The following is a 14643-nucleotide window of genomic DNA, read 5'->3' as shown; positions in this document are numbered from 1 at the left end:
AAGGAATACTTTGTAGTACCATGCTCTAATTAAGGCAAACTAAGTATTTGATAATTCCCTGTGTTGCGTTCATTACCATTCGTTGTAGTTTTAAGAAAATTAAAGCTCTAGTCCATAATGACTTCCTGCTTTCTGAATCTATCAGGTAAAAAAACTAAAAATCAGAACTTGTAAGTTATCGGCATGATTGGATTGGGCTTTCACTTTCAATTTGGATTTTTCTTGTTCTACGATCTTTTATTTTTTTTCTTCGTAACAAAAAACAAGTGATGAAGGTTTTCACTTTTCAGTGACGATCAAAAGAATTCAGGTGTTAGATGTTCTTTACTGAATCAGATGCGGAAGAGATGAAGGAAACATTCCGTCATTTCTGTACTAAATTACTCTAATGTTATTTCTGTCTTTATAGTAGCACTGGTGTTGATCTGATCGTCTCTCTCTAGGCACGTATTGTTGTGATGTATGATGAAATCTACCTGAGGATCATCATTATCAAAATCTTATGAAGTTTTCCTCAGCAATGGGAAGGTACATTTCTTGCAATATTGCCTTTTTTCTGTTTCTATTGTATTATCATTCATCAGAACTAGTGGACAACCAACATCTTCTATGTTGGAAGCAAGGTTGATATTTAATAAATGATGATAGTTATCATGTTTCTTAGAAGGTGGCAAGATAGCAATATGCTCTTTGTTTCTCCCCTGTCTAAATATGTCTTAGGTCTTAAAGTCATTAAAAGAGATCACTTTTCAGGCACAGAGACTTGCTCCTTCTAGCTAGTTTGCTCTTCTATTTATGTTTTACAATTTTAAATTTGTTTATTGATTATTTAGCTTATGTGAACTACTGCGAGGATTGTTTACTAGTTTTGAGTAAGGATTACTTACCTAATTGGGAGTTTAAAAGCTAAAACTGCAAGTATTATTTAGGTCTATAGCACTTTGAGGCAAGGATTTAACTTAGGTCTTAGATGTCTATATTTCTTTGATCTCTTTAGTTCAAAATAGGAACTCCTATGAATGTAACAAATTACTTGCTTTATATATATTAACTATTAAGGAGTACGTATGGATAAGTTATATTAGTTTGAGTCTCCAATGTGGTGCAGATTGCTTTACGTTGTCAGATAGTGAGGAACATAATAATCAGGATATGTTAGGTTGTTTATATGTGCATGTTGATTTCGAAACTTGCATTTTTGAATAGTGTAGTCTATTTCAACATCTTTATCCGTGCTAATATTATGAAATATTTTTAGTATCTTTGTATGTCATGATTACAACCACCTCTGTTTAGTGTAAATTAATATACCATTGCATACGAATGTATGTATATAGCATATGTAGTTACACAATTATTCGTGTATTAATTCTTGAAATGAAAATGTTAAAAAAGAGTGATATATCTCCCTATTTTCTCCTTCTAGAGTAAAACCTTTCTTTTCTAAGATATATTAATACTAGCATACAAATGTATATATACCACATATGCAGTGACAGTAACGATACATATCAAAATATTATACTTTATTATTTTAACTTCAACAAGTTATATAATAAACACTTTTTAAATCTTTTGGTTGATGAAAAATGGGAACCTTAATTTCATTTTGGTGGAATGGTATGGTCCCACTCTAATGAGCAAATAAATTAAGCGGTGACTAAACATTAGCCGCCTTCTTAAGAAAGAGAATGGATATTGTCTGCTGTCTTCTTAAGAAAGAGAATGGATATTATCTGCTAATGGGGCACCACAGTCTGATGACAAAGAATAACTTCTGTAATTTTATTCACTGTCCTTGAACCAACTGCATATAAGCTGGGATAGTCAAAATTCATTTATCAACTTATAGCGTTCATATAATGATGAAGGTAGAGTCATCATATGGCTTAAGAGTGAGAGCTAACAGCTATTGATTGGATAGAGACATAGAGTAATGGTTGAATAATTAGCCAAGCCTCTTATGCTATAATTAGGTTGCAAGATATAGAATTGGATCAGTTTAACACAATTTGTTACTAGGTTTATACTATTGTAGTTTTGTGCATTGTCCTTGCAAATAACTGCATTTAGGTGATCTTATTGATGATATTGGCATTATGTATTGATTAGTTTTTTTCATTCAGAATGGCTGATGTTATATACTAGAGGCAATATATTTGTGTGTGGGAACAAACTAAAGCATGAAATTGCATGTACTTTTGCTTCGATTAAATAACTTTTGTTGTAAGCTGTCTTCTTGCACAATAGATTATATGTGTCCTCCATCTGACTAAGCCACTTAAAATTTTTAATGATTAGTATATTGCTTCAAAGCATATCTGCTGTCTACAAGGAAAATTTTTTAGTATCAAGCTCTAATTAATACAAACTAACTTGTGTTTCTTATTCTTTGTCCACAATCAGTATCGCTTGTTGCAGATTTTCAGTAAGTTAAAGCTCTAGCCTACAATAACGCCCTATGTCTCTCTCTCTCTCTGGAGATCACAGAGACTTGAAAGTTATTGGAATTATCTATTGCCTTTATTTCACCAACCTAGAGTCTTAGACTCATCTTGTTCTACAATCTTTTATTTTTTTATCAGCAATGAAAAGGTATGCAATATTCTAATGTACAAGTAGTTGTTACGAATGTAAGCAACTAAGTACATATTTTCTTCTATAACTCAAAACTGATGCATTTTTTTAGTGACAATCGGAAAAAATGTCACACATCAGCAGTCATTCACTGAATCAGATGTGGAAGGACTGTAGGTTCCAAGTTCGTTTCTATACTAGGGTATTCCTCACCCTCTCTTTCTCTCTTAGTCTTAGTCTCAGTTGGTCTTTAGGTTCGAAATTGAAATTTATTCTACGTTTTCTCGTTATTTTTCGTTTCTCCCTCTCTTGTGATTTGGGTCATGATGGATTTTCAACATTTTGAGAAATAATTCTTGATCATTTAATTGGATCTTAGGGATTCATTCAATCCTCCTTGGATTTAGTTTCTGTTTTCAATTTAAATTTGGAATTTATTTTGTTCATTGTCCATTCTAATTTGTTCTTTTTAGTCTGGCTCTCTCTCTTGATATTTCCCCAATTCTTATTTCATTTCCATCTCACCTGCAAAGTCTGCACTCCAAGATTCTTCATCGAGGAGGATACCCTAATTCTTGAAGCCTCTCTTTGAGAGTCTTGCTATCATCGGTTATATTAGGGCCAAGATTGCTTTACTCACGCTTTATAATTCAGATTTTTCGTGATTTGTATTTTAACCATTTTGTATCATTCTTTCTTATCTCCTCCTTAATTTGACCTTAAAGTTAGTCAGATAATAGCCCGAAATTTCTGTAACGTACAACTGCTATATCTGATGGTCTATATAAGGAATACTTTGTAGTACCATGCTCTAATTAAGGCAAACTAAGTATTTGATAATTCCCTGTGCTGCGTTCATTACCATTCATTGTAGTTTTAAGAAAATTAAAGCTCTAGTCCATTACTCCCTGCTTTCTGAATCTCTCAGGTAAAAATACTAAAAATCACAACTTGTAAGTTATCGGCATGATTGGATTGGGCTTTCACTTTCAATTTGGATTTTTCTTGTTCTACCATCTTTTATTTTTTCTTAGTAACAAAAAAAAGTGATGAAGGTTTTCACTTTTCAGTGACGATAAAAAGAAGTCAGGCATTAGATGTTCTTTACTGAATCAGATCCGAAAGAGATGAAGGAAACATTCCGTCATTTCTGTACTAAATTACTCTAATGTTTTTTCTGTCTTTATAGTAGCACTTGTGTTGATCTGATCGTCCCTCTCTAGGATTGTGTTGATATGATGAAATCTACCTGAGGATCATCATTACCAAAACCTTATGAAGTTTTCCTCAGCAATGGGAAGGTACATTTCTTGCAATATTGCCTTTTTTCTGTTTCTATTGTATTATCATTCATCAGAACTAGTGGACAACCAACATCTTCTATGTTGGAAGCAAGGTGATATTTAATAAATGATGACAGTTATCATGTTTCTTAGAAGGTGGCAAGATAGCAATATGTTCTTTGCTTCTCCCCTGACTAAATATGTCTTAGGTCTTAAAGTCATTAAAACAGATCACTTTTCAGTCACAGAGACTTGCTCCTTCTTGCTAGTTTACTCTTCTATTTATGTTTTACAATTTTAAATTTGTTTATTGATTATTTTTGCTTATGTGAACTACTGCGAGGATTGTTTACTAGTTTTGAGTAAGGATTGCTTACCTAATTGGGAGTTTAAAACTTAAAACTGCAAGTATTATTTAGGTCTATAGCACTTTGAGGGCAAGGATTTAACTTAGGTCTTAGATGTCTATATTTCTTTGATCTCTTTAGTTCAAAATAGGAACTCCTATGAATGTAATGAATTACTTGCTTTATATATATTAACTATTAAGGAGTATGTATGGATAAGTTATATTAGTTTGAGTCTCCAATGTGGTGCAGATTGCTTTACGTTGTCAGATAGTGAGGAACATAATAATCTGGATATGTTAGGATGTTTATATGTGCATGTTGATTGCGAAACTTGCATTTTTGAATAGTGTAGTCTATTTCAACATCTTTATCCGTGCTAATATTATGAAATATTTTCGGTATCTTTGTCTTTCATGATTACAACCACATCTGTTTAGTGTAAATTAATATAGCATTGCATACAAATGTATGTATATAGCATATGTAGTTACACAATTATTCATGTATTAATTCTTGATATGAAAATGTTAAAAAAGAATGATACATCTCCCTATTTTCTCCTTCTAGAGTAAAAGCTTTCTTTTCTAAAATATATTAATACTAGCATACAAATGTATATATTCTACATATGCAGTGACAGTAAAGGTACATATCAAAATATTATACTTTATTATTTCAACTTCAACATGTTATGTAATAAACACTTTTTAAATCTTTTGGTTGGTGAAAAATGGGAACCTTAAATTCATTTTGGTGGAATGGTATGGTCCCACTCTAATGAGCAAATAAATTAAGCGGTGACAAAACATTAGCCGTCTTTTTAAGAAAGAGAATGGATATTATCTGCTAATGGGGCACCACAGTCTGATAACAAAGAATAACTTCTGTAATTTTATTCACTGTCCTTGAACCAACTGCAAAGAAGCTGGTATAGTCAAAATTCATTTATCAAGTTATAGCCTTCATATACTGATGAAGGTAGAGTAATCTTATGGCTTAAGAGTGAGAGCTAATAGCTATTGATTGGATAGAGACATAGAGTAATGGTTGAATAATTAGCCAAGCCTCTTATGCCATAATTAGGTTGCAAGATATAGAATTGGATCAGTTTAACACAATTTGTTACTAGGTTTATACTTTTGTAGTTTTGTGCATTTTCCTTGGAAATAATTGCATTTAGGTGATCTTATTGATGATATTGGCATTATGTATTGATTTGTTTTTACATTCAGAAGGGCTGATGTTATATGCTAGAGGCAATATATTTGTGTGTGGGAACAAACTAAAGCATGAAATTGCATGTACTAACTTTTGTTGTAAGCTCTGTCTTCTTGCACAATAGATTATATGTGTTGTCCGTCTGACTAAGCCACTTAAAATTTTTAATGTTTAGTATACTGCTCCAAAGCATATCTACAAGGAAAACTTTTAGTATCAAGCTCTAATTAATGCAAAACTAACTTGTGTTTCTTATTCTTTGTCCACAATCAGTATCACTTGTTGTAGATTTTCAGTAAGTTCAAGCTCTAGCCTACAAATAGCGCCCTATGTCTTTCTCTCTCTCTGGAGATCACAGAGACTTGAAAGTTATTGGAATTATCTATTGCCTTTATTTCATTAACTTAGAGTTTTAGACTCATCTTGTTCTACCATCTTTTATTTTTTATCAGCAATGAAAAGGTATGCTGTATTCTAATGTACAAATAGTTGTTACGAATGTAAGCAACTAAGTACATATTTTCTTCTATAACTCATAACTGATGCATTTTTTTTAGTGACAATCAGAAAAATTGTCACACATCAGCAGTCATTCACTGAATCAGATGAGGAAGGGACTGCAGGTTCCAAGTTCGTTTCTGTACTAGGTTATTTCATAGTCTCCAATCACACTAGTTGATCTGTTTGTTCCTACTAGGCACATATTACTGTGGCTGAGAATCTACCTGAAGATTATTTTTACCAAAGCCTTAAGAAGATTTTATCTGCAATGGGCAGGTAGATTTCTTTCCAATATCTCCTTTTGCTGTTAGTATAATTTTTATAGGAAATTAAGAACTAGTGGCTTAAAATGATGTCATTTTGCAGTGTAAAGACCATGAGGTCCTGTTATCATCAGAACCTCCAAATGCACTGCTCCATTAACTTATAGATCTGCAAATCTGAGCATACCCAGACAAGGTAGGCTTTGTAAAGGATGGATATCATGTTAAAAGGTGCGAAGATCATAACATGCTCTTTGTTTCTTATATATGCCTTTAAGTCATCAAAACTCAAAAGAGTTTAGATTTTAGGAACAGAGACTCTCTTTCTAGCTAGTTAACTCTTACACTTCATTTTAGTTTTTAAAGCTGTTTTTTTTAAAATAGCTTAGCCCATTAAAACTAATATGAAGAGTTGGGTAGTAGCTTTAACTGTGATGCATATATGGAGCTACTATTTTTGCTTTTTGTGAATAAGGATTACTTTCCTAATTGTGAGCTTAAAGCTGCAGTTATTATGTTGTTCCCTAGCACTTTTAGGGCAAAATTAAGTCCTTTTGTCACTTTTTGGTGCAAAAATAGGAATTCCTAGGAGTCTAACAAACTACTTTCTGTATGTGTATTAAGGAATAATCTATATTAATGGAATCCACTGTAATGCAAATTGATTATGTTATTCAGAAATTGCATCTTTCATATATTATCTCAATGTATCATATGTAGAATTTTAAAAGTGAATCTATTTCCTCATCTTTATCTATTATCAGTTAATAGTATATGTTACTGCTCTAGGAAATGATTTCATTGAGTATAAACTTGCAAATAATATATTAGATACTTTATTAGTATATCAATATGTTTTTCATGAAATATAGGATCGCAAACACATGTTTGTCCCATTTGAATTGATACAATTATTAAAATTATAATTCATGATATGAGACTATTGGAATATTCACAAAGATTGATATATCTTTATATTTTTTTTCCATTCTAGATAATGACCTCTCATTTATAAGTTATATCAATGCTTAATATAAATGTATATATATATATATATATATATATATATATATATATATATATCACACCGCATTTTTTAAAAGTGGGTTTTACATACATACATACATACATACATATATATAATATGCAAATGATACATAATAATATACCATATATGATAATTTAACTTGACTTTAGTGATGTAATAAACAATTCAAGCATATTTACCGGCTGTTGTTAGTGAAATAACTGAAACTTAATATTCTATTGGTGGAATGCTGTGGTTTTCTTCTCTAAAGAGCAAATATATTATTGCATTCAATAGTGCCTGAATATAGGATTATCTACATAAGAAAAGAAACAATATATCTTTTATTGTAGCTCTACAATCTGGCGGGAAAGGGTCACTTTTCTATTTTGACTCATTGTCCTTGGAGCCTACTTCATGTAAGTTGGGGATAGTATGCATTCATTTTTCAAGTTTACAAACCTTGTATAATGATGAAAGGAGAGTGATGGTAGGAGCATTAGCTAATAACTACTGATTGGATAGAGTAATGTTTTAATTGTTATCCAAGCCTTTTTTGCCATAATTAGGTTTTTAATATAGATTTGTATCATCTTAACAGAATTTATTCCTACAAGATATCTTGCTTTCTGTTTTGAAGAACTTATTTGTTTTTTGACTATTTAATTCCTATTTATGATGATATTTCCAAAACGAGTTAATTTGTGAAAGGGTTTGATAGTGACAATAACTCAATAGCTTGAGAGAGACGGGAAATTATAAGATTCTATATTAATTTTTTGTACTGAGAAGCATAAGTCTGCATATCCACTAATGATAGCTAAACATAAGTTCTACACTTTTACTGATGATCTTTTACAAGCAATTATTTGACTAAACCACTAAACCAAAGAAATATTGCAATATTTCCTGACTCAACAAACATTTGGTTAATTAAGATAGAACACAGAATATTGCCTGTCTGTTTTCAATGCAGGATAGCGCTTTCTTCACAGATTCATATCCCCTTGATCTAGAAAAAATATTGGGTGTTCTTTTGGTTCTACATCATAGCTTGTTAGTGGGATTTGTTATTTCCTGTGGTATATTTCGATTAACATTGAATTATGATCAAAATAGAAGCATTTGTGCTTAGCTTGATTCTCAAGATATTGTTATGATGAATAATATGACCTAACACTGTTTAGATATACATCCATTGGCTTGGTGGATTAACTATTTATGCTTCTCTGGATTGATGAGATCTAAAGATTTTGTGCTTCTCTGGTTCTTTCTTCTCAGAAACAAAGACTGATTGGGTGAGTTCTAGTTCGAGACCTCTGTATGTGTTATGTACATCCATTGGCTTGGTGGATTAACTATTTATGCTTCTCTGAATTGATGAGATCTAAAGATTTTGTGCTTCTCTGGTTCTTTCTTCTCAGAAATAAAGACTGATTGGGTGAGTTCTCGTTCGAGACCTCTGTACGTGTTATGTACATCCATTGGCTTGGTGGGTAAACTATTTATGCTTCTCCACATTGACGAAATCTAAAGATTTTGTGCTTCTCTGGTTCTTTCTTCTCAGAAATAAAGACTGATTGGGTGAGTTCTCGTTCGAGACCTCTGTACGTGTTATGTACATCCATTGGCTTGGTGGGTAAACTATTTATGCTTCTCCACATTGACGAAATCTAAAGATTTTGTGCTTCTCTGGTTCTTTCTTCTCAGAAACAAAGACTGATTAGGTGAGTTCTAGTTCGAGACCTCTGTATGTGTTATGTACCCTTTCTCTCTCTCTCTCTCTTTTCGTCATATTTCCTTTGATTTGCATCAACACTTCTTTCTGCCATCTTAAGAGGATCCTGATTTTTGTTGCATAGATCTTGGTCAAATTTTGATAAAGCTTTGAATACTTTTTACCTTGATTTTGCCGTAATTACTTTATGATCTCACTATTTGCTAATTCTAGTTTATGTTGATCACTTATAATATCTAGATGATCCGACTTCTTGGTTCAAAATAATCTACATTGCTATGTTCTATATCCTGGCTATTCATCAAATGGTTCAGATTTTTAACAGTAGCATAAGTAAGTTCAGTTGATGTTGATACCTAATACCTTGTATGTTGATTTATTGAATTCTAATTTTGCATCTAAAAATCAGATATGCATCCTTATGTGCTGCTATTTTTCCTATCATATTGGTCGTAAGTTATTTTAAACTTACAGTTTTGTTTGCTAAGGGTTTGTTGTTTTAAAATTCTATCTAGCACATATTTTGATTCCAAATTTATTTCATCAGATTTTCTTTATCAATGTTTTTGTAAGTTTAAGTTTCTTGCTTCTGAACAATAATTTTTATCTTATTTCTGGCCTAATCTAAGCAACAGTCATAAAAAAGAACCACTCATCAAATCCTTTTTTAACTAGATGATGATCCTATTATGTGTATCATCAATCCAATATCTAGAGTAAAAGATCTTCATCTGACTATCTGAGTCTTAAATTGGATGTAATCTACTATTTGTCGTTACATTTGAAATTTATATTGAACCTTATCATTTGGACCACATTCTTCAATTATAGTATAGTAATGTGGGATTACTCATTACTCTTTACCTCTCTTCGTCTCTATGATCAAAATTTGTATTCTCTATCATGTAGAGTCTCTAGACTATTTGTGTTTCTTAGACAACTCTTTGGAAAGGTTCCCTTAAAACGCATGAGCCTATATTCAGCTTAAGATATTAATATATTATATTATTCCTGTGTATGTCATTGCATGCATGCACATGTTCTTGCATGTAAAAATTTGTAGTTCCATTCACCTGTGCATGAGTTTATTCTCAATAGATATTTGTATCTCATAGCTAGTTTGTGTGTGCATGTACAATGTTGACTCCTCGTGCACAAGCTTGTAATTACACGTGGCACATGCATGCATGGATGGCCATGCCGGCGGTGTCTTGGCATGTGGTACGAGGGTTGTCGCACGGCACCCCTCCTAATAGTTTTGCTGCTCTCCATCGATCTCGTCGTCGTCATAGCTCGAGCTCGCATCGGGTGCCTTAGCTCGAAGGAGGAGGAAGAAGCATCGAGAGTGAGAGAGAGAGAGGGGGTTATCGGTTAAAAACTTAAGTTGCGGATCCGGATCCCTCCTCCCTCGAGCTAGGGCACTCGACGTGAGCTTGAGTTACGGCAAAGACAAGCGGCGATCAGCGACGGCGAAGGCGATCGGCAACGGCGAAGGCAAAAATAAGTATTCTTTACCTTTTTCTCTCCTTCTCTTACGGCACGTGCTGTGCTAGCCGGTGGTCAGCAAGATCCGTGCCTGTGGCACGGCTATCGTTGACTGTATGTGTCATGTGTCTGCAATATGTGTTATTCATGTGTCTGCGACTCTACATGCAATGAGCATGTGCATGCATTTATTAGTATATTAATGTATGTCTATATGTGTCGTTCATGTGTTATTCATGTGTCTGTGACTCTGCATGCAATACTAAGCAATGAGTGAAAGCAAAATTGAGAGTGCATGTTTGTTGACATACACCACACACAACTATATATTCATTCTTGTGCAAGATCATACTTGCATATATGTGAATACTCTAGTAATTGTGTGCATGAGCTCATGCTTGAGTGTGCAAGTTCCTTTGCATGATAGTTTATTTGTGAGTACACAACTTTATTCATTTGTATGCTACACAGAGAGTATGTGTACATTTCTATTGCATAAGTTCTTTTGTACATGTGCAAACATATTCATGAACCTACTGTTTTTGTGTGTTTAGGATGTGTGCAAAATATTTTTTGTGTTGTTGTATGCATGCACGAGCCAAATAATGTCAATATTGTGCTTATGGATCTTTTTTTTATTTTAAATGCTGATAATGGTGTTCGTAATAGTGGTTGTTGGTAATGTTAGTTTTCTGATTCAGATGTTCATGGTAGTTGTGGTTGTGGAGATGATAGTTATTTATGTTGTTCATATTTTTTTGGTGTTTGTGGTGATATTTATTGATATTATTGTTTATATTTTGTCAATAATATTGATTATCCTTGCTCTACTTGTTGATTATGTTGCCATTATTTGTATTGTTGCTCTAATGATCGTGATGCATAGGTGGTAGTGGTTGTAAATGATTTTTACTTTTCTCACTGTTATGGTCTTGTATGCATGTTTCCTGATGGTACTAGTGGTTGTTGATTTTGTTGTAATTGCTTTCTCGTTGCTACAATGTCCTGAGTGTTTGCTGTGGTAATTATTGTGGTTGATGATGATAATATTGCTATTGTTTCTATTGATTGATGGTAATGTTGATGATAATATTTCTATTGCATGAGTTCTTTTGTACATGTGCAAGCATATTTATAAACCTATTGTGTTTGTTGTGTGTTTAGCATGTGTGCGAAATGTTTTTTGTGTTGTTGTATGCATGCACGAGCCAAATAATGTCAATTTTGTGCTTGTGGATCTTATTTTTTATGTTAAATGCTGATAATGGTGTTAGAAATAGTGGTTGTTGGTAATGTTAGTTTTCTGATTCTGATGTTCATGGTAGTTGTGGTTGTGGCGATGATAGTTGTTTATATTGTTGTTCCTATTGTTTTGGTGTTTATGGTGATATTTGTTGATATTATTGTTTATATTTTGTCAATAATAGTGATTATCTTTGCTCTACTTGTCCATTGTTCTTATTGTTGCTCTAATGATGGTGATGCTTAAGTGGTAGTGATTATTGTAAATGATTTTTACTTTTCTCACTGTTATGGTCTTGTATCCATGTTTCCTAATGGTACTGGTGGTTGTTGATTTTGTTGTAACTGTTTTCTCATTGCTACAATGTCCTGAGTGTTTGCTGTGGTGATTATTGTGGTTGATGATGAAATATTGCTATTGTTTCTATTGATTGGTGATAGTGGTGAATTGGTAAGGATTTTAGTTAGTTGATTTGTACTCTTCCTGGTTTTGCTAATGTTATTGCAGATATTGTGATCTGTACTATTGAGTGATTGTTGTTGTTGGTAATATTTTTAATGTGGCTGTTTATATTGTTTTATTATTTTAGAGTTGGTGGTGGTGATAAATGTCATTGATGGTATATTTGATATCATGGTTATTTATTTATTTATTTCATTTTCATAGTGATGCTAACAGCAGTGGTTTTATTATTTATAGTTGTTCTCTTATATGCTATTATCATTGTTGTACATGTTGATGTTCATTTAATGGTTGTTTGTAGTAAGGGTGATAATGGTGGTACAGGTAGTAGAGCTTTTAATGACAGAGATGGTAGAGGTGATGGATGTTTGGTATTGTTTGTAGCATTGCTACTAAGATTTATTGTGTGTAAAGTATTGAATAAGGATGTGGGGACAGGTAAGGGTGTCAAATAATTCAATGCTCATCAACATCAGAAACTTGACTTCACCTAGTCGAGTAAAACAGTTCTACACTAAATGTATGAAGTTCATATTAGCAGCAGGAGATGACCATATTAAATGTAGATGTCAAGTAAGAAGTTCTTATCAGCAATTGAGAGGTAACACTTAAACTGGTAGTAGTAGTTTTATCATTCTTTTTTTTTTATAATAATGCAAAATATATTAGATGATTTCACCAAATATGACTCCAGGTAAGTGCAATCTCCACTAGCAGGAGGGGCGACCACCAAATATGTCAAGTAAGAGTTGTAAACAATGGTGAATGATATGGTAATCTTTAGACCTGTAGTGGTTTATAATTTTAACCACTGGGCAATAGCAAGGGCAGACAAGATTAATTGAGAGGTAAGTATTGGTTTTATCATTCTCTTTTTTTTATAATAAGACAATATATTCGATGATTTTATCAGGTATTACTCCCGGAGAGCGCAATCTCCGTCAGCAGCAGGAGTGACCGCCAAGTAAGGATGTCAAAGTAATAGTCATGTAAACAACAGTGAAATAGCTTCACCAATCAAAGCTAATATCCAAGGTAACCTTTAAAGTTGTAGTGGTTTTCAATTCTAATGTTTAGTTTGCTTTATAATATGTTAGAATGTAGCAAATGAATTTAATAGGCAAATGAATGCAGCAAGGGCAACCTCACCGAGTAAACCTAAACTCTTGGTTCATGCACACACTATTGAATAAGTGCACGCTTGCATAGTTGCATATATATACTCACACACGTATGTATGAATTATTACATATGCACAAGCTCAATAAACATAGATAAACTTCACATTAGAAATGCTGATTGCTATAGTGGGCATGTTGTGTTGGTGATGGGTGACAATATTGTGGTCTCTTTGGTGTTGGTGTTAGTATATTAATGATAGGTGGGTTGCTGTGTTAATGGTGGTGGTGGAAGTGGTGTATAGATCATTACCAAAGATCATCCTCACATGAGGCTTGATCTATAGTGGTGATGTTGTGGTTGTGGTGGTGTGGTTTTTGTAGCGGTAGTTATATTTATTATTTTCTTGTTGTCATGCTAGTACTAGATTCGTCATTTAATTGTTGTGCATGGTGATGATGATGGTTATTGTTGTTGTCGTTTTGGTAGTGGTGGTGGTTTATTGTGGCAGTGGTAGTGACATTGCAGTCTTAGTATTGATGGAGGTTTTGGTGTGATTGATGATAACTATGGAGTTTTGCTAGTGGCGTTGGTCTATGTTGCAGCAGTTACTTTGTTTGTGGTTACAGTATTTTTCATTGTTGGCATTTCGTACATGTTATGCTGCTATTTGTTTGTTGTTGTTAGTGTTTTTATGTTTATCTTGATGATAATGGCTGTTGTTATGGTTGCTGATTATAGTTTTGTTGTGTTATTCTCTTTTTATGTGTTGACTTATGTATCTGCAAATGAATGAATTTTTTTTTTTGTTGAGGTGGGTTTGATGGGGTGATGGTATTGTGATTATGTTTTTTTGCTGCTATTGTAATTGTGTAATTCTTCTTTCATTGTAATTTTTTTGTTACTGATTTGTCATTGTGATTGTTGTTGCCAAAATGATGCTAGTGTTTCTAGTGGTGATTGTTTTTATATTGATTTTTTTTTCTGAGTAAATTATTGTGGTATTGTGTAATTCTTCTTTCATTGTAATTTTTTTGTTACTGATTTGTCATTGTGATTGTTGTTGCCAAAATGATGCTGGTGTTTCTGGTGTTGATTGTTTTTGTATTGATTTTTTTTTTCTGAGTAAATTATTGTGGTGTGATTCTTGTGACCATAGTGTTGATGATTTTAGTTTCTTTTTTATTCTGTTACTATTATTGTGGATGCTTTGTTTTATACAGTTGAGTGATTGTTGTTGTTGTTGTTGTTGATATATTAATATCAATATTATTGTATCATTACTGCTGGTAATAACTGGCAAGCATCATTGGTGTTTTTAAACATCCTTGTGTTCCTTTATTTCAAAGTGACAGTGATGATACCTGTGTTTGGTGA

The 14643-nt window shown here is 32.8% G+C and overlaps 1 long non-coding RNA gene across 7 annotated transcripts; it reads left to right on the top strand.

Annotated features, from left to right (window-relative positions):
• The first annotated feature begins 272 nt into the window (after nt 1-272).
• LOC140794290 (uncharacterized) lies at nt 273-13681 on the top strand. 7 transcript variants are annotated; one of them, XR_012110108.1, is made up of 8 exons: nt 273-528; nt 3801-3878; nt 5996-6051; nt 6126-6205; nt 6296-6423; nt 8407-8517; nt 8644-8711; nt 8787-13681. It is a non-coding gene; the product is annotated as an uncharacterized lncRNA (long non-coding RNA). The 7 variants fall into 7 exon arrangements; XR_012110107.1 differs by having other exon boundaries at nt 8407-8711; nt 8787-12748; nt 12842-13681; XR_012110103.1 differs by having other exon boundaries at nt 8407-8711; nt 8787-12995; nt 13061-13681.
• The last annotated feature ends 962 nt before the right edge of the window (nt 13682-14643 follow it).

Source organism: Typha latifolia, chromosome 8 (genome assembly GCF_019914945.1).
Source record: "Typha latifolia isolate L0001 chromosome 8, TyphaL0001v2, whole genome shotgun sequence".
Taxonomy (NCBI): Eukaryota; Viridiplantae; Streptophyta; class Magnoliopsida; order Poales; family Typhaceae; genus Typha; species Typha latifolia.
This window is presented reverse-complemented; position numbering and strand designations above follow the sequence as displayed.